General features: G+C 43.6%; 1 long non-coding RNA gene across 4 annotated transcripts in view; it reads left to right on the forward strand.

Moving 5' to 3' along the window:
• The window catches only part of LOC143824105 (uncharacterized), a 102,996-nt gene that overhangs the window by 51,419 nt on the left and 26,568 nt on the right, over nt 1-25,009 (forward strand). For all 4 annotated transcript variants that reach the window (XR_013226692.1, XR_013226698.1, XR_013226701.1 and 1 more), the window contains 3 exons: nt 9,388-9,591; nt 10,190-10,283; nt 11,258-11,418. This is a non-coding gene — a long non-coding RNA (uncharacterized LOC143824105). The remainder of the gene's footprint in view (nt 1-9,387; nt 9,592-10,189; nt 10,284-11,257; nt 11,419-25,009) is intronic.

The following is a 25,009-nucleotide window of genomic DNA, read 5'->3' on the forward strand; positions in this document are numbered from 1 at the left end:
TTAATTTGTTTTCTATACCATATGGCTCAGGGCGGTTTACATACAACATCATAGGGGATACATGGAACGAATCAACATACAACATAGTCAAATATAACAATAGCAATCCAACAGTGGTTCTAAACAACACAACTTCAGTGATCCCAACAACAACAATATAACAAGAACAGAAACTTAGCTAAGACCCGTAGAGAGGCCAGACTGGTTCAGGCCATGGAGGGGAAGTCTGAGGGGGACCTGTGGTCGGTCTCAGCCCAATGCCTGGTGGAGGAGCTCCCTTTTGCAGGCCCTGCGGAACTGTGGGAGTTTGGGCAGGGCCCTGATCTCTTCAGGGCGGAAAAAGCTCTGGCCCTCGTTGAGGACCGACATGCTTGTTTGGGGCCAGGGATCACCAGGCAGTTGGCAGTGATGGAGCGTAATGCCCTTTTGGGGGTATAGGCGAAGAGACAGTCTCTCAGGTACACTGGGCAAAGAAAGAAAGAAAGAAAGAAAGAAAGAAAGAAAGAAAGAAAGAAAGAAAGAAAGAAAGAAAGAAAGAAAGAAAGAAAGAAAGAAAGAAAGAAAGAAAGAAAGAAAGAAAGAAAGCTTTCGCTGATTCTTGAATTAAACTGCAGTCTCTGAGGAAATGCAGCCCAAAGGGGAAGATGAGATTAGAACTCCCTCTGAGGGGTCCGTTTGACTTATGGCCTTCACATCATAAAAATATTTTTTTCCTGAGGCCAGGAGGCAACAATATGTTAAAAAGTTTCAACCTCCGTAGCGAGGAAGATAATAAGGCAATTAGGAGCACAGACCTAGATGAATTACATCTTTGACTCTGAGGAAGTAGCAACAAGAGAAGGAATGGGAGTGCTTTTGATGACAAGGTTGACATCTTGCCAAGAATGGCTGCAACCCCAAGGTTGGATAGATGGTTAATTGTGTTATTGGATTTCAGAAATGAAATAAGGAGCCATACAGAGATCGGGCTGGGATATTATGAAAAGACATACAGAGATTAAAGATTTAAACAACAGACTGTCTCCTTCCCTCCTTGAGTTCTCCAAGAATACCTCTTGGATATACCATCAGGGGAGATGCAGCTTTTTTTCAGCTATTTTATTGTAAAAAATAGCACCTGAAATTCTTATGCAAACTGATAAAGAGCTGTTTTTTGTACCCTGCTCAAAGTTGTCTCAACTCAGCTTATAACCACACATTCCTCTCCCCAGAACAGGCACCCTGTGAGGTAGGTGGGGCTGAGAGAGCTCTGAGAGAACTGTGACTAGGCCAAGGTCACCCAGTTGGCTGCATGTGGAAGAGTAGGGAATGAAGATTGGAGCCCGCCACTCTTAAACTACTACTACATCACAGTGGCTCTGTATTCATTCATTCATTCATTCATTCATTCATTCATTCATTCATTCATTCATTCATTCATTCATTCAGGGATTCATATACTGCCCCACTCAGACATAACATCTCGGGGCAGCTTACATAGTGTAAAAACTCAATAAAACCAATACATTAACAGATACAAACAATTAAGAATTTATAACCACATCTAATCATTGTTGCACCAGCCAAGAACAATAATAATTAGTAGCCAGTCAGATGCTGGGTTTAGGAGGGAGAAGGGAGAACAGAGGGGGGTAGGAGGGAAGCCTGCGATTTGGATATAATTCTCCTTGTCCAGTTGGCCTAAACCATAGGCCCGGCAGAAGAACTTGGTCTTGCAGGCCTTGTGAAACTCAGAGAGTTCTGACAGGGCCCTGATCTCTCCTGGGACCTCATTCCACTAGGCAGGACTCAGGGCCAAAAACACCCTGGCTCTTGTTGAAGCCAGACGAATTTCCTTGGGCCCAGGGATCTTTGGCTGATTGTTGTTGTTATGTGCGAAGTCGTGTCCGCTTTAGCTGATTAGCACTGCTCAATCAAAGAGCTCTCTGGGGAACATCTGCAGAAAGGCGGTCCCTCAAATATGCAGGCCCCAGACTGTGTAAGGTACATCACCAGTCACATGTTTTCCTCACACCTCTCCAGCTCCCCCCCCTCTTCTAGGGCTGCATTGCAACATCTCATGACAACTGGATGGGTAGACCAAAATTTATCTGCACTGATTCCCCTCCCCCCCACTTCCAGGACCTATAGTACACTTGTTTTATGAATCATCAGCCGGGAAATTCTGCATGAACAGAAAAATGTGCTATTACCATGCCCCTCCCCCTGAAACCAGACCTCACTTGTAGCCCATCAATACTAGGCCCATTCTGCACCCAAGGGTTAATGCACCTTCAGTGCACCTTAGAAGTAGATTTTCCTGTTCTGCACACGAAAATTCAGCTGCAAAAACACATTGAAAGTGAATTATCTTCCATGTACAGAATTAGCCCTAGACTGAAGCCCCTTCTCCTGCTGCATACTGGTCCCCATCCAAATCAGGGTTTTGCATGCTTGGGGGAAGAGTTATAGAGTCATAGAATCATAGAGTTGGAAGGGGCCGTACAGGCCATCTAGTCCAACCCCTGCTCAACGCAGGATCAGCCCAAAGCATCCAAGAAAAGTGTGAATCCAACCTTTGCTTGAAGACTGCCAGTGAGGGGGAGCTCACCACCTCCTTAGGCAGCCTATTCCACTGCTAAACTACTCTGACTGTGAAAAACTTTTTCCTGATATCTAGCCTATATCGTTGTATTTGTAGTTTAAACCCATTACTGTGTGTCCTTTCCTCTGCAGCCAACGGGAACAGCATCCTGCCCTCCTCCAAATGAAATACTTAAAGAGGGCTATCATGTCCCCTCTCAAGTTCTCCAGGCTGAACATTCCCAAGTCCCTCAACCTATCTTCATAGGGCTTGGTCCCTTGGCCCCAGATCATCCTTGTCGCTCTCCTCTGTACCCTTTCAATTTTATCTACGTCCTTCTTGAAGTGAGGCCTCCAGAACTGCACACAGTACTCCAGGTGGGGTCTGACCAGTGCCGTATACAATGGGACTATGACATCTTGTGATTTTGATGTGATGCCCCTGTTGATACAACCCAAAATGACATTTGCCTTTTTTACTGCTGCATCACACGGCCTGCTCATGTTTAGTTTACAATCCACAAGTACCCCAAGGTCTCGTTCACACACAGTGTTACCTAGAAGCGTACCCCCCATCCAGTCAGGCACAGCCCAGTACTGACTGATCCACGGACCGACACTGGTCCCCGGACCGGGGGTTGGGGACCACTGCTATGAAAGACAGCCCAGAAGTCCAGTGTTTCAGAGCTGCTGCATATCCCTACATCCAAACCTGGGTGCCATAATTTAGGGGCATTTAAGAGGGAAGCTCTGGCCTTAGCCAGAGCCTTTTGGGCCCTGGCCCTGGCCTAGTGGAATGCTCTGCCCAGCAAGATCAGAGCCCTCTGGGACTTTGTAGTTCCACAGTTGCTAAACTGTACCTGTGTGCTCACTAGTGACACCAAATGGTGACTACTGGGATTGCAGTCATGAGGAATTGAATTTTCCAAGCAAACAGCAGGTAGATTCCTTTCTTTAAGGTGGGGCACCATACACTTCCATTTTCTTCAGGAGGAAAAGCATCTCCTGCTTGCAGGGAGGAAAAGAGACGACTTAATAATCTGTCTCAAAGGACCTCTTATCACTTTATGATATTATTTTCCCGGGATCCAAGGAGAAAGGAGTCAGGATCCTGTAAATATTTGCAAGGATTAACTGGCTAAAAGAGTCCTGAAAAGAACCAGAGGTTTCAAGCAGATATTATCAAATTCAGCAGTTGACTACAGGTAGAGCTTAAAAGAAGTTGGGTTTTATACCCCACTTTTCACTACCCAAAGGAGTCTCAAAGTGGCTTCCCTTCCTCTCCCCACAACAGACACCTTGTGAGGTAGGTGGAGCTGAGAGAGCTCTGACAGGATTGTTCCGTGAGAACAGCTCTAAGAGGACTGTGACTAGCCTAGGATCACCAGGCTGGCTACGTGTGGAGGAGTGGGGAATCAAACCTGGCTCCCCAGATTAGAGGCCAACGCTCTTAACCAGTACACCAAACTGGCTCTCTTAGCGTCTTTATCCGCAACAGATGGATCATAGCTGAGAGCCAAATCGGTTTCCGTTCTAGGACATACCAAAGGGGTGGCCAATTATCAGACCCATTTGAATAACCTGAACTTGTAGCAAGCTAGCAGACACAATGGAGACAGCAAAATAATCTTTTTTTTTCTGCTTTCTTTGCCACATCATAAGGATTCCTGATATTGTTATGGGGGTGACGAGCCCCTGCCTATTCTGTTCCTTAATCCGTTATTCTTTAGCTGCACTAGACCCTTCTGAGGTTTCCGTTTAATATCTCTAAATGACTCTGACAGGGCTGACGCTGAATAGAGCTATCCAGTACAATGGAGAAATGATAATTAAAAATAAATACATCAGTAATTGCAAGGTACCTCAATTAAAGCTACAAAGAAAGGCAATTATGAATGCACGCAACAGTCACATATCATTGGGACAAATTGGGGTTGAATAAGATTTGCTTAGGGACAAGCATGAGATTTTCAAGTCGGAAGGAGCACATTAAAAAAGAAACAGAGCAATGAACATCTTGCGTTTCAACCTTGTTTTATCTTCTCAGAACAGCTAGTGATGATACCGTTATCTAATTCTCAACAGATGCTTCCCTTGAAATCTCGACAGAACTCTTTCCCCACTACAGCTATGAAGCCAGATTTCAAGCAGACTGCACTCTTGGTTATAGCCATATGCAGAAAGGGAACATTACAGAGCAAGTATAAAAATAAGGCACAGAAGGGACAAGGTTTGCTGCTGAATGCGTCTCCCAAAATCACAGCTCTTGATCAGAACTCCACAGGTCGTACAATTTAGAACCATCTAACTCAGGCATGTTACCTGTCTCAAAAACTGCCTTTCATGTCCTCTGTGTGTGTGTGTGTCTCACACACGCAGACAGAGAGAGAGAGAGAGAGAGAGAGAGAGAGAGAGATTGGTTCCAAGCATTCTGTGACTATTCTTCAGATTGGGTTGCTCTGGATTGGGAAATACCTGGAAACTTTGGAGGTGGAGCCAGTAGTGGGTACGATTTGGGGTGGGGAAGGACCTCAATGGACTGTAATGCTATGGAGTCCACCCTCAAAAGCACTCATTTTCTTCAGGGGAACTGGTCTCTTTAGTCTGGAGATGAGCTGTAATTCCAGGGAACTGATACACCGACCTTGAGACCACCTTGGCCAGCTACCTGGGCCCCACTTGGGTACCTCCACTAGAATGTGATATTGCTAACCCACCATAATCGCAAGAACTCTTGATTTATGTGTAGAATTCTGCTAGTCAGGTTTTTAAGATGTACTTCATTATCTGGGGCCAGGGTCTAACAGGTAGGCAGCCGCAATTATCCGTGTGCCCTGGGCCAGGTTTGAGTTTTTGGATTCTGCACTGAGAAAGTCCTGGAGATCTGGGAGTGGTGAATGGGGAAGGCAGAGTTTGGCGATGGGAGGCTGCCAAGGTAGAATGTGATGCCATAGTGAAGGGGTGACCAGACTATGGCTCTCCAGATGTCGATGGAGATATGCAGGTGGGGGGTCGTGGGAATTGTAGTCCATGGACATCTGGAGAGCCACAAGTTGGCCATCCCTGCCATAGAGTCTGCCCTCTCAAGCAGTCATTTCCTCTTGGGCAGGAGTAGCCAAACTCTTTTTAACAGGGGATTTTATTTTTAAGGATCATATTGCTGAGAAGGAGATCTTGTGAGTAGAAATCTAGTTGTTTTACCAACTGCAGTCATTTCAGGGCAATCTATGGAGGAGATCTGAGAAAAGAAATAACACCAGTCTACTGTTGTGGGAATCATGTTCCTGTGCCACTTGTATGTGGCATTGCAACACTTCCCCCCAGGACTACCTAAATGGGACAAGGTCAAAAATCTGATTCTCAGGTTTTGGCATTGGAGTGGATTTTTCTTGAATTGCAAGGCCCCACGATGCCCACTAATTTTTTTCCCTAAAAAAAATGCATACTTCTCCATTTAAACACCTATGCATATAATCATAGGTGCATAGCGCTTTTTGAAGTATCACAAATCTTTTGATACTTCTAAAAATTAATCTTGGGGGGGGCACTTTAGAGAAACATGCTTTGTGTTACAACTTTGGGGAAAATATTTTATTTCTGGCGTTGCCTGCACGCTTGTCTGCCTATTCGTTGCTCCAGGATGTTAGACATTTAAAAAAAGACATTTCCATCCCTGGGAACAAGGGAGAGGGAGGTGGGTGCCTTTAGCGTGTTTGAGCCTCCATACCTTCCCTCTGCTGGTTTCCTGTGGTTGCTCTCCTGTAGCTAGCGCTAAATAAGTTGGTGAATCCACTTTATGCGATTCCCCAACTAGCGCTTTAAAATGAAGGAGGTAGCTGGCTGGTTACTGCCCAGATGCTGGATGTTGGCGAGGTCATATAGATAGAAGGGTCGGAATGTAACGACTACATAAGGTAAGAATTTCACCACATTTAACGTGTGCGGAAATGCCCTGGCTGTCCCACTCTGTGACTGTTTTTGGCAGTTGGCTCAGCCCAGGAACCTGAGAGAAGGCTCAGGAGCTCCCTTAAACAACTTTGACACTCGAAACATTTTGAAATTCAACAAATAAAATATTTTATTTAACATAGAGTCAAAAGATCAGGTGACATCCGGGGTTGAACATTTCTGAGGTAACTCAATATAGATAACTGTGAAGTGAAATCAGTACATGCACGGATGTTAGTTCTTATGTTTCAAGCTAATGAAGATTTCATAAGCTATGCACAGTTACCGAGATCTTTATGTTGAGAGACTTTCGTTCCAGTGTTTTCCCAAACACTCTAGCACATTTGCTTTAATATTCTCTTACTCGTTTGATTTCCGGTAGGCTGGTACACTTTTTCTGGAACCCAAACCCCTTCTCTTGAAACACCAGTATTTGCCGTGAATTTTTAACTGAATCCAAAGACTTCTAAAAGCAGTTTCTAACCACGCTAGATCAGGGATCTTTGCACACTTCACACTTGTTTGACTGGGTAGGGGAATTCCTTCTCTCTCTCCAGAAGCTCTGTCCCTTTCCTTTGGCCAGAATGGGGGGTGGGTAAGTCTCTAACTATCTACTTGTCCTTTTCAACTTTCCCCAGTTCTCTATGTTAAACTGCTGTCAGTCAGGATTTAATTCAAAATTGACAGTACTTGACTTTTCTCAGCTAGCGCTGAATTCAGACTCCCTTCTCGCCAGGATACAGTTCAAAAGTCTTCTCTGCGCAGCTGATGACAGCCAATCAGATCTCTCAGAACAGTCACTCAAGGCTCTCTGGCTCTGTGAGGAATTAACACATTAATTCTTTACCTGTTTGTACAGCACTTCAAAGCTTTTTTTAAGAGCCGTCTGTCACACACCCAAGCACTGAGAATCAAAAATTAAAATTGTGTGGATGAAGTGAAACAAATGGAGGAAATGACAGGAGGTAACTGGAAGAGTTAATAACCATTTGCAAAAGTGTTGAGCATCAAAAAGAATGAAGTATCAGAGTGCACACTTCTTGCAGAACAGATAGATGCACAACAACAGAAACGACAATAAAATCAGAGTCCAGTAGCACCTTTAAGACCAACAAAGATTTATTCAGGGCGTGAGCTTTCGAGTGCAACAGAACAGCCTAGATGGTACTACTAAACTGAGAGAAAGGGGGTTGAAGCTCCAAACAGTGTTGTTATCTTAGCTTCTGTGCCACAAGAGAGCAGGGGGCAGTATTACATTTATAAACGAGGCACACGTTATAAAGCATTTTGTATGTTAAAAGGATTTCTGTGTAAATCAAGAAGCTTACAAAATGGAAGCTATTTGGGAAATTCATCACTATTTTCGGCATTGCCCTTGAAACAGCAACTAAAAAAAAAGCACTTCTGTTTCAGCATCTTGAAGATCTTCACTAGAGAGAAATAAGAGGGCACTGAGAATATTTAGAGGAAATATATTGCAATCCTTTCCTTTCCTTAGAATCTGTACCTCTTGACTCAGTTTGGATAATACCACAGCTGAAAGAATTTTGTGGAAACCTGTGGAGCAGAGCACAAGCACAGAACCACTGACACACTAACAACGTTTTGCCACACCGACACCCTTGATCTGTGTTACCTCCGGAACAGCTATAAGTAACAACCCTTTAAGCAACACCACAGTACTGGCCTATTTATGGCCGCCTGGTGGGGTCGGGACTGCGGGTAACAGAACAGTAGTTCTTAAGGCTACCTAGTATATTCATGACAGTATTGACATTTGAACCAGGGACTTCCTGGATCACAACCCCAGTCATTTACCAATTCACTACCTTTTCACTGACTTAGAAAGGCAGCTGGCCTGTAGCTGTTATACCTCCCGACCAAGGCAAATGATTTGTATATACATATGGAAGCCGGCTTGTTTCCTTTTAATTACCCTCTTGCTGGTGTGTTCAGCTCCCCTGAACCGAAATGCTTTTCTTCTTTTAATAGAGGACCTAGGGTCCTTCCTCAGGACTTTAATTTAAAAGGAGTCATTAATTCTCTTAAACATAATAAGCCTATAGCATGAATGCAAAGACTTCTAAATCTGCCTCTCCGCCAGATGCCTGTGAAGGAACGGAGCAATGGATTATAAGACATATGGGTTTATTTACAATAGGTAACTTCTTTATTAAAACATCTTAACACGGTCATTACACGGCTTCTTTCCCAGGCCCCCGCTGTCACACATTCTGCCTTATTCAGGTACATTCTCCACATCTGCTTTTCACATCTGCATTCCAGCTCTGGACCACCTATTACACAGGTCGCAGTGACGGGAATACTTGCTACACAAACACACATCGCCGGCATAGCTTTGCAATGTGTACTTCAGATTAAGGTGGTTATTTGTACGCAGCAAGGGCTGCAGCGGGCATAAGACAATGTATGTCCATCTTTCCTCTGTGAATGTTCTTTGATGGCCGGCAACAGGTCAGGACCTCAAGGGCAAATGGCACCGTGAACACCAAGAGTGTTTATATTGGGTAAGCCTCCTTTTTGGGCAAGCTCAACCTCACAGAGCATTTTGCTTGATTTTCCCCTTTCTTCCAGCAGTCCCTGGCCTATCCCACATGTTCTGGAAGGTCCACTGAGTCTCAGGAGCATCAATTCAGAGGGCACCGGAGAGCACATTTTAGAGGGCACATTTCTGGAAACTCCTTCTGTTTGTGGAAACTTGGGTTGTCCTATTTCTTTGTTATCCGTCACTGTTTTTGTGAATGGGCACTGTGATTATTTTGTTTGATATGTGCATTGCGGAGAAATGAGAGTGCCTCTTGCATTTCATGACCCTTTGACCCTCTTTTTATATTTTTATTGTGTCTCTGTCTGCAGGTCTGTCCTTGTGGCTTCCAGAATATCTGCTGACTAAAAACTGGTCCTAGGTTATTGTCTAATGGGACATGGGCAACAACCTAGATAAAGCAGTTGTGGACCCAGTCAGTGCCTGAATGGAAGATCTCTTGGGGACCCTTTCTATGCCACCTTGAGCTCGATGAAGGAAAAGGAACAGGATATAAATTTAATAAATACATTGAGGTACCTATAAACTGACTTCTGTGTTAGCCAAATTGGATGCCTCATGAATTTAGATGGGGGAATTAGCAAATTACTTGGAGATTTAGCAAAAGGCAGGTAATTGTGGGGTTTCCACCAGTGTATACCAGGGTTATTCTCTTAAAAACTCTCAATGAACCATACCGTACCAAAATAAATGAAAGTGATTTTTATTAAAAGAACAATTTTAAAATAACTAATCAACTTGCACACAAAAGCTCAAAATTGTACAAGATCAGGAAAAAAAAGTTGAGAGGGTGCAATCGAAAATAAGGAGAAAGTGAAAAATATAGCTACCATCATGATGTGGAGAAGTCTGTGGGAGAAACGACCAGCATCTCTGTCAGAAGAAGAAATAACCTATATTCAAGTAGGTGATGTTTGCAGGATGTCCAAAGAAACAGTGGGGGGAGGGGAATTCCAGCATGTGCCCTAAATTGCAAGATTTGTATCTTGAGGCTAAGGTTGGGTGAGGCAGCCCCTAAAACAATGTACTTGAAGTGATTATGTTTATACTAAATAAACTGGAAAGCATGTGTTGATCCTCTCTGAGACAAAACCTTGTGTGTTGACTTCTTAGAAACATGCAGAAAAACCACCACAGGTTCAGAAAGAATGAAATATCCACCATAAATCAAGGGATGAAGACAAGCAACTCTTCTGTAAAGTGCTTTGTAAGTACAACACACAATAGAGTTTAGGTTGAATCCAAACTAAGTTGGGTTGAATCCTCTTCCTGCTGAAATCTCTCCTCCTGCTGTTCCTCGAGGTCCTGTGTCTTCCAGGAGCAGCATTTGTGCGGGTGAGTAGGCTTCAGTAGGAAGGGAAAGGGAGGAAAGTTCTATAACACTGATGGAAAATGTAGTCTGGATACACCACTAAGACATCATGTGAAATCATGGTTTGTTTTAATTTTGGTTAGTTCGTCAAATCTGGATTCTGCCAAAAGACAACCACTCAAATCCTGGTTTACCTCAACAAATACTGATTTCATAGCATTCTTTCTGTGGTCTGAAAGGGCTAGGCTGGAGATTAAATGGAAATGTCTGTATTTGTTCATGTGTGTTTATGTTTTTGTGGTTTATAAACTAGCTTCAGATCTGCTGATGTGAGAAGGAAGAGTACATCTTCCGATTTCTCTTATTCTATAGCTCCTGTCCTGTCAGTGGGTTGTCTATACCAGTGGTAGTCAACCTGTGGTCCTCCAGATGTTCATGGACTACAATTCCCATGAGCCCCTGCCAGCATTTGCTGGCAGGGGCTCATGGGAATTGCAGTCCATGAACATCTGGAGGACCACAGGTTGACTACCCCTGGTCTACACTAGTCCCATGATCTTCCTTTTTGGGCCAGCAGAAAAGCTGGTTGGATCCAACCCATGTATTCACAAAAGGGATTTGAAAGTTGCTCCCTAGCAAAGCAGCAGTTGATTATTTTGGAGTAAGGAACCCTTAAATGCATGTTACTACTTAGTACAATGATGGAAGCTGATGCATGCATACTTCTTGAATGTTTTCTTTTCTTGTTCAGAAGCGGTTGCCTATAATTTAAAATAAATGGTCTTCATCATCGTGTCAAGTTCCTTTGGAGCGTGTTAATTTACAGCTATGTTTTAACTACAATGCCTTGTTCCTTGTTTTTTAAAAAGGTTTGAAAGAAGTTATGCAATCCATCCTCAAAAGTGTTAGTGCAGCCAAGTGGACCAAATATGTCTGGCAAAAGGATGGCTTACCATTCTCGAGTATTTCAAGGGAGGCTTTCAGAAAATTCAGGAACACTCTTAGAGCCCTGCGCAAAATATGTGCATCTGTGAGTTGCCTTTGTCTTTCAAATGTTTATCGTTTCCCTCCAATATCATTTGTTGTTGTTGTTGTTGTTAGTTGCGAAGTCCTGTCTGACCGATCTTGACCCCATGGACAATGATCCTCCAGGCCTTCCTGTCCGCTCCCATTCCCCGGAGTCCATTTAAGTTTGCACCTTCTGCTTCAGTGACTCCATCCAGCCACCTCATTCTCTGTCGTCCCCTTCTTCTTTTGCCCTCGATCGCTCCCAGCATTAGGTTCTTCTCCAGGGAGTCCTTCCTTCTCATGAGGTGGCCAAAGTATTTGAGTTTCATCTTCAGGATCTGGCCTTCTAAGGAGCCATTACTGATATTTATTTACGATGCTAATTTCCATTGAATTCTATGACAACCACATTTGTTGCTTGCATACTTTTTTCTCCCTGAAGTGGCTTACTACACCACACTCCCCTCTTCCCATTCTTAGCCTCAAAGAAACAGTCCTGTAGGGTAGGTAAGGCCAAGAGTTCTTGGTCATCCAACAACTTCCCATGTGTATTGTGGAGAAGAAAAAGAGCAAGGGGTGATGTGATAGCTGTGTTTGATTATGTAAAAGGTAGACATGTTGAAGAGAGGGGCAACATGTTTACTGTGGGCTTAGAGACAAGGACTAGGAGCAATGGGTTCAAATTACAGGAAAGGAGATGCTACTTAAATATTGGAAAGCGTTTTCTGATTGTAAGGGCTGTTTGTAGATGGAACATGCTGCCTCGGATGCTGGTGGAGTCTCTTTCGTTAGGAGGAGATTGAATGAGCACCTGTTAGGGGTGTGTGATTTTTAAGTCTCCATAAAGGTGGGCGGCTGGACAGGATGTTCTTTTGTGGTGTCTTTCAGCTCCATGTGATTCTGATACCCACTTAGAACTATATATTAGTAAGGTTGAACTCTGAATATGAAACAAATGAATGGTAGAGTTGTCAACTCCTGATTCATGGAGATTTGAAGGTGAGGTGTGAGGAGGGAAGGGTTTGGACTACTACTACTACTACTACTACTACTACTACTACTACTAGTAGTAGTAGTAGTAGTAGTAGTAGTATATGCCGCTTTTCTCTACCCAAATGGTTCTCAAAAAGGCTTACAATCGCCTTCCCTTTCCTCTCTCCACCACAGACACCCTGTGAAGGTAAGTGAGGCTGAGAGAGCCCTGATATTACTGAAGAAGAAGAGTTGGTTCTTATATGCCACTTTTCTCTACCCGAAGGAGGCTCAAAGCGGCTTACAGTCACCTTGCCTTTCCTCTCCCCACAACAGACACCTTGTGAGGGAGGTGAGGCTGAGATAGCCCTGATATTACTGCTCAGTCAGAACAGCTTTATCAGTGCTGTGGCGATCCCAAGGTCACCCACCTGGCTGCATGTGGGGAACACGGAATCAAACTCAGCTCCCCAAATTAGAAGTCCACGCTCCTAACATCTACCCCAAGCTGGGCAGTGGGGGAACCTCACCAGAGTATAATATAGAGTCCATCTTCTAAAGCTGCCAGTTTCTCCAGGGGAATTGATCTTTGTAGCCTTGAAATCCGTTGTAATTCCAGGAGATCTCCAGACCCTACCTGGAGGTTGACAACGCTAGTAGGGAATTAATGGTACACGTGTTTACAAATCATACCAAAGTGATTAACTATGTAAAACTAATACCAATGACTTTTTTTTTTTTTTTTTTTTGCAAAACAGAGCACCGTGGATTGTGTAGGTAATGCTGGGAACATGCCAATACTTGCTATGTCTGTAAATATTAGCTAAAGTGCTAGAATTAGCGTCTAACTGAGACCAGATGTTACTGGCAACATTTGGGCTCTGGAAGTCAACAGCAACCCTTCCTCATTAATAAGCAACTGGTTTGTCACCAAGTTAGCCTTGCAGCGCTAACGGGACTTCAACAATGGAGCTTCCCCATGCGAACTGCGAGTCTCTGATAAGGTCACGTGGAGGAAGCAACGTTTTTTCCTAAGGAGGTTTATTCAAATAGTTTACAGAGTATGATGTTATGTTTAGAATATAGTCACTCAGCTGAGGGGGCGGAAGCCAAATAGGTTGGGCTGACCTCCGAGTTTAAATGAAGGGGAGTTTAAAAAACAACATGAAAATCAAAGTTGAATGTGCCTTCCCTGCATGAAAACAGGTTACTTTGGAAATGCTGTGGAGCTTAGAGGCGATAGTTATTTGGTTGCCCTGTGGTGTTTTTAAAGCTTGAGATCAACTGGGTCAAAGTGCTGGGTGACAAAGCCCGTTTTGCAGGATTGTGGATGTTGAGAGATGGGGAGGGTCTTGAAAAGACCCTGTCTTCTTTTGGTGAAATATATTGCTTCAGAGGTTCGGCTGTCACTCTCACTGCATACTTAAAAAAACTCCTCAGAGTAACTCCCTGGTGAGGTCTATTGTACACTGAATGTCTCTTAACGCTGAACAGCTTCCTGATTTCATGGAAAGGCTGGAGAAATCACCTCACTGTAATATGAGTTCTAAATGTAGAAGGCAAAGAAGACTTAGAGACATGGAAAGGAAAGCTGCACATGATATTTTTGTGCCTTGCTATTGATGGGGGGCCTAGGTAGATAAGCAGTCCCTCAGATAGCAGCTGTCAGCTGCTTTTGATTCCCACTAGAGAGAAAAGTGTGGTATAAAGAATTATTATATACTAGATTCAAAGCCCTTTCATTAGAAAGGGCTTTGAAAGGCCCTCTCCCTCTCCGCGGCCGCCCAGCACACCTGGCCACCCAGCGAGGCAGTGGGTGTGCTCAGCAGGCCCTGTAGAAGCCATTCCTGGACCCCTCCCCACCAGCAAGGCCACAGCTTTTGATTGAGCCCTCACCCGGACTGGCCCTGCCCACTCTCCACCCCCAGGCCCTTAGCGAAATATGATACCACACACCGAGTGGTTAAAGATTATATTAATAAAGAACCAAGTGTGCTGTCAGAGTGACATCTCTATCAAATGCTGGGGTTTATACTGGGACACAGCCACAATGATGAGGTGTAGCTTAGAAGAAGAAAAAGAGTGGAGGTTTTTACCCTACATTTCACTCCCTGGAGGAGCATCAAAGCAGTTCACAATCGCCTTCCCTTCCTCTCACCACAACAGACAGCTGGTGGGAAAGGTGAGGTTGAGAGAGCTCTGAGAGAACTGCTCTAAGAGAACAGCTCTAAGAGAACTGTATGTGGGGGAGTGGGGAATCAAACACGGTTCACCAGATAAGAGGCTGCCACTGTTAACCTGTATGCTAAGCTGGGCAGGTCAGTGCCCGTCTAGTTTCTCTGCCCTTGTCCCCAGAGGCTTTACCTCACTTTCCCTGCCTGTGGCACTTGGAGTTGGTGAGATGCCACTTGTAAGCTCAAAGAATAGGCATCGTAACACCATAGGCATCTTCCTTCTGGGACCTTATTGCTCCTACTATCTCTTCCTTTGCTACATGGACTTTGTTGGCTATTCACCCTTTTGGTTCTACAGTGCCCAGTTTTGTGTAGAACCATTATGTTGAATCAGAGGGGAACCTGTGAGGACTCAGGAAGACAAGAAGCCCCATGTTCCTTCTTCTCGTCACCATCTCTGCCATCTGGCCTGCCTCCTCCTGCATGCCCTTTAACCTGCCCACTGGGGAAGAAAGCAGCAAGTCACAAAGGGATTCAACATCCCAAATCATGAGGGGTGTATATAATGTTTGTGATTTGGGGGGGCATTTATCCACAATAAGGGTTTTTAGCACAATTTATCTGTAAACATATGGGTTCCCTTGGGTTTTGTGAATTCCATATTCCAGCAGAGGCTGACCCTGTTGTACAGATTTGCCAGCCTTCACAGGAGTCAGCCCTTGGCTACTAAATATAGATTATTAATCTTTGAAGTGTGTTGCAGTAGATTGTTATAATTTATCTCTATATTGTATTCATTTATCTTTCAATTTATATACCACCCTTCCTGGCCGGCTCAGGGTGGTTTGCAACATTCAAAATGATCACAAACATGGTAAAATCAACACATGACTGTTAAATTTAACAATAATTTAAATTCTGCAATAAGAAAATCGTACTTAAAAAAAAATCAGACACAGAAGCCATTTCACCAATTAGTTTGTTACAGCACATTTAGGTCTCAACTCAAATTCAGATTCTGGGGACATCCATGCAGAGGGAGCCCAGCTCATGTTTGATCAGTCGTCTCAATGTTCATTGGCCCCAAGTAAATACCTGGTGGAAAAGCTCCGTCTTAGGGACCGTGTAGAACTGATCCAGTTCCGTCAGGTCCTTTAGCTCTTCCAGGAGCTCATTCCACCAGACTGGGGCCAGGACACAAAAGGCCCTGGCCTGGGTTGAGATCCTGGTGATTGCTCATGTTTACCAGAGTGACAATAGAATGATGTGTATGCTGTAGAAGAAGAGTTGATTCTTATATGCCACTTTTCTCTACCCAAAGGAGTCTCAAAGTGGCTTACAGTCGCCTTCCCTTTCCTCTCCCCACAACAGACACCCTGTGAGGTGGGTGAGACTGAGAGAGCCCTGATATTACTGTAGAAGAAGAGTTGGTTCTTATATGCTGCTTTTCTCTACCCAGAGGAGTCTCAAAGTGGCTTATAGTCGCCTTGAGACTCCTCTCCCCACAACAGACACCCTTTGAAGTGGGTGAGGCTGAGAGAGCCCTGATATTACTCTAGTGTTCTACGATCAGAGGGTGTCATGTAGAAGAAAATATTTTTTTCCTGTACCCGTTGACAATAATGGGAAAGTAAGCACATCTTAATTGTTCAGAAAAGAACAGATGGGTAGATAGCAGATGCAGCTATTGCTTAGGCTTTGTAGGAAATGTGTTTTTTAAAGTTAGGAGGTAGCGAGAAATGAATTCTGTAGTAATATAAACCGCAAAGTTAGTATTATTCTTAACTTATCAATTTTGCACAAGCCAATATAAAAGCCATAAAATGCAGAAAAGGAAAAGTTTGTCATAAATAAAAAAGGAAACATAAGCCGTTTTAGGATATTTAATATTTATAACTGATTGAGCTGTACAATATACATGTTACTCCCTAAAGGGAGAATCTGTAACTTTGTTCCCCTTATATGTTCAAGTATAAAGGATCAGGTTGGCTTTGCTCTTGCAGTTTAAATTACTGAAATGTGTATAGTGTTATGAAAAGAGGGTTAGACTGCCGATGTAAATCTAATATGGTCCTAGACTGACGGAACGTATAAATCATTCTCAGTCATGGGTGTAGTGTATTCTATGAATGATAAATATTTCACCGTAGCTTTCCACAAGCACACAGTGCAAAATAATTGAAAAGATTTACATCTGAAAATAACAGTAACACTAGTTTATTGCAGTCCCCACATACATTACGTCGTCTTCACTATCATCCTTCTCTGTAGAATGGCATCCATGTGTGGAAATGCTTGGACATGCCTAAAACATCCAGGAATAGCTTCTGTTCAGCCACTGCTTAAAGACCAACAGTGAGGGAAAGCTCACCATCTCTTTAGGCAGCCTATTCCACTGCTGAACTACTCTGACTGTGAAAATGTTTTTTCCTAAGAACTAACCGGTACCATTCTGCATGCAGTTTAAAGCCATTACTGGGGGTCCTCTCATCTGCTGCCAACATGAACCAATCCTTGCCCTCCTCCAAGTGACAGCCTTTCAAATACTTAAAGAGAGCAAGCATGTCCCCCCTCATCCACCTGTTCTCTAGGCTGAACATTCCCAAGGACCCACAACGGAATAAACAACGTAAGTGCAGAATCAGCCCTTGTCTATTCAGAAGTTCCATTTTATTTAATAGGGCTTGCTCCCATGAAACAGTTCTTAGGATCGCCGCATGAGTGTCTACTTCTGCTTGAGACATCTGCAAGTTCTGAGCACCTCTGAGCTGAAAAGCAGATTTAAAACAAACAAGCATGTGATTACACTGACTCGATAGATTTCAGAAGGAGTGTTTGTCAGCAAATGGCAGATCCCCCCCCCGCCAAATCTAACTCAGCCGGGATATTCTTCACAAGCCATTTCGACACTGTTTGAAGTTGGTCCTCTTGGATTTTGCACAATAGATGTGACCACTGGGGGAAAGACTGGAGGAATATCTGTAGGTTTTTGCCCCATACTGAGCTCTAAAGTTCTTTTTGGCCTCACTGTGATGTTTAACGCCACCCTTTTGGTGTAGCGGTTAGGAGTGCGGACTTCTAATCTGGCGAGCCGGGTTCGATTCTGCACTCCCCCACATGCAGCCAGCTGGGTGACTTTGGGCTCACCACAGCACTGATAAAGCTGTTCTGACCGAGCAGTAATATCAGGGCTCTCTCAGCCTCACCCACCTCACAGGGTGTCTGTGGTGGGGAGAGGAATGGGAAGGCGACTGTAAGCCGCTTTGAGCCTCCTTCGGGTAGGGAAAAGCGGCATATAAGAACCAACTCTTCTTCTTTATCTGCTGTAAATACACAAAGCGTGAATAGGCAAAGCAGTACAGCTTGTTCAGTAAAAGCAAGGACATGAAAAAAGAATCTGAGGTGATAGACAGATCATACTTCTCCAAAGAGATGAGGGTTGTTTGGATGAAGGACGGCGGCTTCTGGTGCAGACGTCCTATTCTCACCTCTGATAAATCAGTTTTGAAAATTTATGTCTTGTTCCCAGCCCTTGCAAATCCAGCAGTGACAAAGGTACAAATAAAATGTGATTTGGATCCAGACTAGCTTTTTCAAAAGGAGAAAAGTTAGGTTTTTTTAGAAGAGGAGAAGAAGAAGAAGAGTTGGTTCTTATATGCCGCTTTTCCCTACCCGAAGGAGGCTCAAAGCGGCTTACAGTCGCCTTCCCATTCCTCTCCCCACAACAGACACCCTGTGGGGTGGGTGAGGCTGAGAGAGCCCTGATATTACGGTCAGAACAATTTTATCAGTGCTGTGGCGAGCCCAAGGTCACCCAGCTGGATGCATGTGGGGGAGCGCAGAATCAAACCTGGCATGCCAGATTAGAAGTCCGCACTCTTAACCACTACACCAAACTGGCTCTTTTCTTTTACACTGCTTTTCTCTACCAGGAGTCTCTTACAATTGCCTTCCCTTCCTCGCCCCACAACAGGCACCTTGTGATAGAAGTGGAACTGAGACAGCTTATTAATTTTAAATGTTTACATGCCTCCCTTTACCTCAGGCATCCCAGGATCCAGGGTGGGTGAGTAACAAACCAATTGATAAAACCATAAACATGAAAACAACAGATATCAAAGGACATTATAATAAGGTGACCAGATTGTCCCACTTTTGGAGGGACATTTGGGGGCACCTGGCAAATTGTACTTATGTTGAAATTAATATATATATATATATATATATATATATATATATATATATATATATATATATATATATATATATATTACAATACTATTACAATACTATTACAATATATTACAATACTATTTTTGCGTTCTATGAAAAAATTTGTTGCTCCATATAGAACAAATTTTAATCAAGACCCCCCCCCCCCCCCGGTCAATGGTGTCCTGCTTTACCAATGTTAAAATCTGGTCACCTTACATTACAAACCAAATTCAAAGCACCTTTCACTTCCACCAATGCCCAAATGTGGGGTGGCCCCAGTTCTCCCTGAAATACCTCTGCCCTACAACCTTGCTAAAACCTCCTCCAGGAGCCTGTTTCAGAAGTGTGGGGCAGCCATTGAAAAGGCTGGCCTTCAGACTTGCACAAAATGTCCCCTTTTCTCTTGCTCATTCATTCTTTCATTCATTCATTATTGATTTCCAGAGACAAAAGGCGTTGAGAAACATGGCTGGAAAGATTCCAGAGATTCATCTGAGCAAAAGGAAAGGATTAAAAAAAAAAGAACTTTTGTATTAAAAAAAAATCCCCCAAAACAATAAACACAGCTTTTCAATGGCTGCTGCGTGTGTTCGTACTGGCTGTGAAACAAAACCACACAGCATCTCAGCTGCTGCTCTGGATGTTTGCGTGTGCCGTACTGGCTGCAGAACAAACACAGGCTCCCCCAGCTGCTGCTAAGACTCCCTGTACAACTTCATTGAAAAGACGGATTTTTCTTCTCCATTCATTGTTGGACAGTTTCATGACCAAGAATGAGGTCTTTCTCTTCCGGGCAGGAAATGCCCTTCCATTTGGTTGTGTTAGTTAACATTCAGCTCATTCTCATCTCCTGCCAGAGGCAGCCATACTGCTCTTTTGACTGTAATGGGAGGACACGTCTTTGGTCAGTAGAGCTGGGCAAGGCATGAGATTTTTAGAACTGTGGGCTTGCTTTGGAAACACCCTCGGCTGCTTTCAGTACTTCCCTACTGTAGTGTCGAGTATTTAAAGAATTCTGCAAGTCTGCAACCCAAACTGGCTGTGGACAGCACTGATTGGTTGGCGGGCTTTTCGACATGCTTGACGACTCTGAATTTTCTTGGGAATCAGGCCACATCATTGGATTTGGTTTGGGCACAGTTCTTCATATGTCTGCCTTCCCGCTGCATTTTCACAGTTGGGGAGTCAGTTTATGTTCTTCCGCACATGCTTTCAATCATGAGGATTTTGACCAGAGGGTCTTGTCATCAGTGGCGTTATGACAGTTACCTCTACACACGTCCCCACTCTGAAGTAAATTTTCCCTTCAAAATAAACATGTTGTTCCTTCACAGAGCTATCCCTGTCGTGTGGTTTCTTAGTTACAAAGTGAAGTTCATTGCCCCACCTTATCGCTGACAAATCTTTTTGGCTGCATTCAGACCTGGAACTTTTGAGAAGGTGTAGAGGCCTTTTTCTTGTAGCACTTTAGCAGAAAGTCACTGAGGCATTTTTAGCAAAAGAAGGTCATTTAGATTTTATTTTATAAAGAGGAATAGGGAAGTTGGAACACAGCATCAAGCCTTTTAATATATAGCTCAGATATTTTACCATTTCAGGTTCTTATTACAGGCTTTTTGATGTTCATCGGTGTTTCAGATTTTAAGATTTCTTACAAACTGAGCAGTTTTGTACTGTGTTTCTCTTAAAACAGTGTCTATTTTTCTTTCATTTATCTTTTTATCTATTGAGTTTGCATAAAGTCCTCTGGCTTTTAGGAAATTGGATCTCTTTCCTAATGCCTCCACTTTTCCTTCCTAGAAGAACAAGTATCCCACTGCCTACTGAGGAGTCTGAAGCCCTTTATCACACATCTGAGGAAATACACACTCCTGATTTTATCTTTCTAACTGGGCAGGGACCCTGCTTAGAAGAATTATCCTTCCGATTTAGCCAAAATTGGAAGTTAATATCTTTCTGGCCAAGAAAATCAACAGAAAATTTACAGACAAGGAAGAAACTGGCTCAAAATTGACTTCCATAAAAACATTGAGGCAAAACTCAGCTGAATCTGCACTGGGTTTTTTATCCCTAGTGATCCCCAAATTTTAATAAGTCATGTACACATTATTCGATTTTCCTTCTGTCATTTAGTGCTTTAAATTTTTCCTCTGCAACATCTATGATTGATCTGTGGTGATACTACCTTTCCCCCGCAATATCCAGGAGCAGATATAACTCACTGTAATTGAGAAAACCGATCCCAAAGCCCCAGTATTAAGTGTAGAGGTTCTGCATTTTGCTGGATTAACTTCCTCCCCCATACCTCCAATGCTGACATAACGAAGCAGTCTGTCGCTGATTGGTCAGGGTGTCAGTTCAAAGCCTGCCTGCTTCCTGGTTGCCATTCCCTCACAAGACTTATTTTTGCTATCACTTCTATGTGCTGAGATTTGCCATTTGGATTGTCTCCCCCCCAATTCTCTTCCCCCCCCGCTCATTCAGGAAAAGAAAAATAAACAAGCAGTCTCATGCTCTATTCCCCCTCCCCTGCTTGCTCTAGCTCTAGAATGGCAGGAAATAAACCCCTCTCCAGCCTTGTGCTCCTTCAATGCCAGCTGGAGCTTCGCAACCACCACTCCCCTCCCCCCTCTGAGCTTCCCCAATCAAGTGGGAAGGATAGAGCAGCCAAACAACTGTAGAGTGCAGTCCGTTTCAATTCAGGAAAAAGGAAGAAGGTCTCCCTCCTGATTGGGGCTAAACTACCAATGTGGGTCATTCCTGGCTGAGGTCCATCTCATATTCTCCTATTGGGGGTATATTTCTGAGGGGGCCAATCAGGTAGGGAGTAAATTGTCTGCATGCAATTTGAGCTGATTGGACCTCATTGACACAGAGTGCTGTCTATTAGCTGCACACCCCCAGGGAAGTCCAATCAAGTAGGGAGTTATTTGTCTGCATGCTATTTGAACTGATTGGCCCTTATTGGCAGATGGCCATTTGAACTGATTGGCCTTCATTGACAGAGTGCTCTTTCTCTATTTTTGCACACCTGCAAAGAGGGCCAATCAGGTAGGGAGTGAGCTGTCAACTTGAGATTTATTATGTTTAGTGATTATGTCCATCTTCACATTAGTTAAACCGAATTTATTTATATTTCATTTTCTCATTAAAATATATGGTTAGTAATGAAATTGTAAGCCATCCCATTTACCATAAATGTATGCCTATAGAAATATGGGTATATTCCACAGCTATAAGCCATAATCATTCTTCAGAAAAAGTGCCCTTGGAGCCACATAGGGGTAGCCATGAAGAAAGATCGCAGAAGTTAGTGGTTCTATTGCCATGACAGCCCTCATTTTCTCTTTTAAATGTAACACGACTGGATAAGGGATTTCCGAAATCTCATGAAAAGCCTGCTGTCTTGCTTCATGCTTCTCTCAAAAATGACTTTACACAGAGCTTATGTGGATGATCTTAATAAAGTGACTGAGAGCCAGTGTGGGATAGTAGTCTTGCGAATGCGGGCTGAAAAGAGACCTGGGATCCATTGTCCACTTGGACATGAAACTCTGAGACTGTTTCCACACTGGGAACTTCATTACCTTGGCTCCCATGTGGGAGCACAAATCTGGGAGAGGCGTGGTGCACCAGGCCAAATGTTCCCCCCATGCGGGACCAGGAAGAGGTGGAGCAACGTGCCCCAACTCAAATTCCAGCCTGCAGCCCAACATGAGGCCTTCAGTGTGAGTCTGAGTAAATTTTAAGCCAGTTGCTCATTCATGACTTTATATAGAACTGAAATGATGATAAAATGAGGAAGAGGGAACTGTATACCACCCAAAGCTCCTGGGAGGAAGGGTAGGATAAAAACATGTAAATCCAGTCTTTCTATTAACCTCAGTTGATGGAAGACAACATGGGACCTGAGTTAATGGATGGGGGTGTGAAGAAACACAAAGTAGCAGGACCCTGAACCCATTAGCTTCCAATGGACTTAACCAAGGAGGGAGTCAGCAGTAGGGAAAATAAAGGAAAATAGAATTTCATATCTATGCCATAGACCCTCTAATCCAGCCTTTCTCAACTACCATTGAGAAACCCCTGAAACATTCTTCAGCCTTCAAGAAACCCCAGAAGTGGTGCAATCGTGGGACTCATAGCTATGTACACACCCACCTAGAGACCTTCCCTCCTCCTACCTCTTCCAGGCCCATCATAGGCCATTTTGAGAGGGGGGCATGTCAACATGAGCGTATATGGTCATATCACCCAATAAATATTTAACAAGTTTAAACTATATATATAAAAAATGAATTAAGCCCCACCTATTCAGGAAACCCTGCTCTAACCCCTCACAGGTAGAATTTAAAATGCAGTTAGGGTTTACTAAAGAAGAAGGGATAGTTAATTAAAGTAAGATGCACATCCATAAAGCTCAGGCAAGGCAATTTAAAATTGGAACCAGAGAGGTAATAAGAGTCTTTTATGACCTCACTGTAGTCTTCTGCAAGTGTCTTTGAGGCAGTGTGGCTGGCTGGCTATTCTAGTTCCGCTCTTGGTTCTTTTTGGTGTTCTTGTAGATCTCCTGAATCTACAATACTCTTGAAGCTCCTTCTCAGGCTACTCTGTCCTCCGCACAGGGTATTCCACAGCTGGCTTCTGATCCCTTTCTCTTCAGAAATCTCTCTTTCCCCTCAGAAATCTCTCTTTCCCCTCAGAAATCTCTCTTTCCCCTCAGAAATCTCTCTTCCAGATGCTTCCTATGGTTTCCTGACAGAACCAAAATATCTTTCCTCCTAACTCCAACAGAGGGGCAAATTTAATGAACAGATTATCATATGGCGTGGCTTCTAAAATACTACCAACATTGGCATTTTTTTCTCAGTATGATGGTCAATATGATTTTGGCATATCTACACTATCAGGCAAGTGTGCTACTTGTGATTCCCTTGATGAGTTCATTTGACATTTTGTGTGAGGAGACCAATATGGCCGTTTTCCTTCTTTGGCTCGCACAATGGGAAACACAGGATGTTGAAACTATGGAAGCTGGGAAATACGCTTGTTGCCCTAGTCACACAAAAAGGTGTGTGTCAAGAGAATCATATATAGCATGCTCTTCTAGTATGCCAGAATAAGTAATAACTGGAAAAGGTTTGTTTTGAGAGGAAAATGTCAATAGTAATAGAATGATAGTTGTAATCGAATGATCAAACATTGTTGTAATAGAATGACTGAACATTTCTTTTTGAAGCCATCTCCAGATTCTGACTATCTTAGGATAATATAATGATTTGTAGTGAGGTTTCCTACTACCCAAAATGGCAACTGATGGATGGTGGGGCAGCATCAGCTCGGCTCAGGCGAAATATTTACATCCTGATGGAAGAGCTGCTTGCCAGCCCAAGTAACAGGCTAGCCTTCCCCCTCCTTTTCAGAGTACAAACCAGGGGTAGTCAAACTGCGGCGCTCCAGATGTCCATGGACTACAATTCCCAGGAGCCCCTGCCAGCGAACGCTGGGACTCCTGGGAATCGTAGTCCATGGACATCTGGAGGGCCGCAGTTTGACTACCCCTGGTACAAACCATCTTTGATTTCTCATCTGAAGGCAAGCAAAGAGGACTGGAATGATGCCAGAGAAACAGGGGGCTGGCCAATTAAAAACCTCAGAGGAGGAAAAACGCAATTTTATCAAGGCCCCCAAAAGAAGAGTTTTTTAAAAGTGCAGCTGAAAATCCCACTGGCTTTCTTTGCCCTCTGCTTTAAACAGAAATCGAGAGAGAACTGAGGAAGGCCGCAGGCTGAAGAAGAGAGATTAATTGGTGTCAAGTAGGAACTAGTAAAGGATCAGCTGATGCTTGAAAATACTGGCTGCAGGAAACATTTTATAGTTGCCTTCTTCCCACTAAAAGCACAGCATTGTTGCTGTTCTCCTGTCGATTGCCTTTCTCGAGTTTGCTCCGGCAAATTTTTTCCCCCCACCGTTGTGCAGAGGGGAAGAAAATGAATCATTAGCATTCCAGTTAGGTGCCTGCAGACCTGGAGTCAAGAATATTAAAGCGTCGTGCAAAACGGATCTCGGTCGAAATGCTTCTTTACGTCGCTTTCTTCAAGGTGTCGAACAAAGGAGGGTGGGTTTTTTTAAAACCCAAAACTTTGTTTTTAGCCCCACATGGTTTTGATATGTGAAACTAATCCCTTTTATCCTTGACAACAAACCTCTAAAAAACAGGAGAGATAAAGTACTTCTGCACATGTTCTAGCA

Source organism: Paroedura picta, chromosome 1, assembly GCF_049243985.1.
Source record: "Paroedura picta isolate Pp20150507F chromosome 1, Ppicta_v3.0, whole genome shotgun sequence".
In the NCBI taxonomy this organism is placed as follows: domain Eukaryota; kingdom Metazoa; phylum Chordata; class Lepidosauria; order Squamata; family Gekkonidae; genus Paroedura; species Paroedura picta.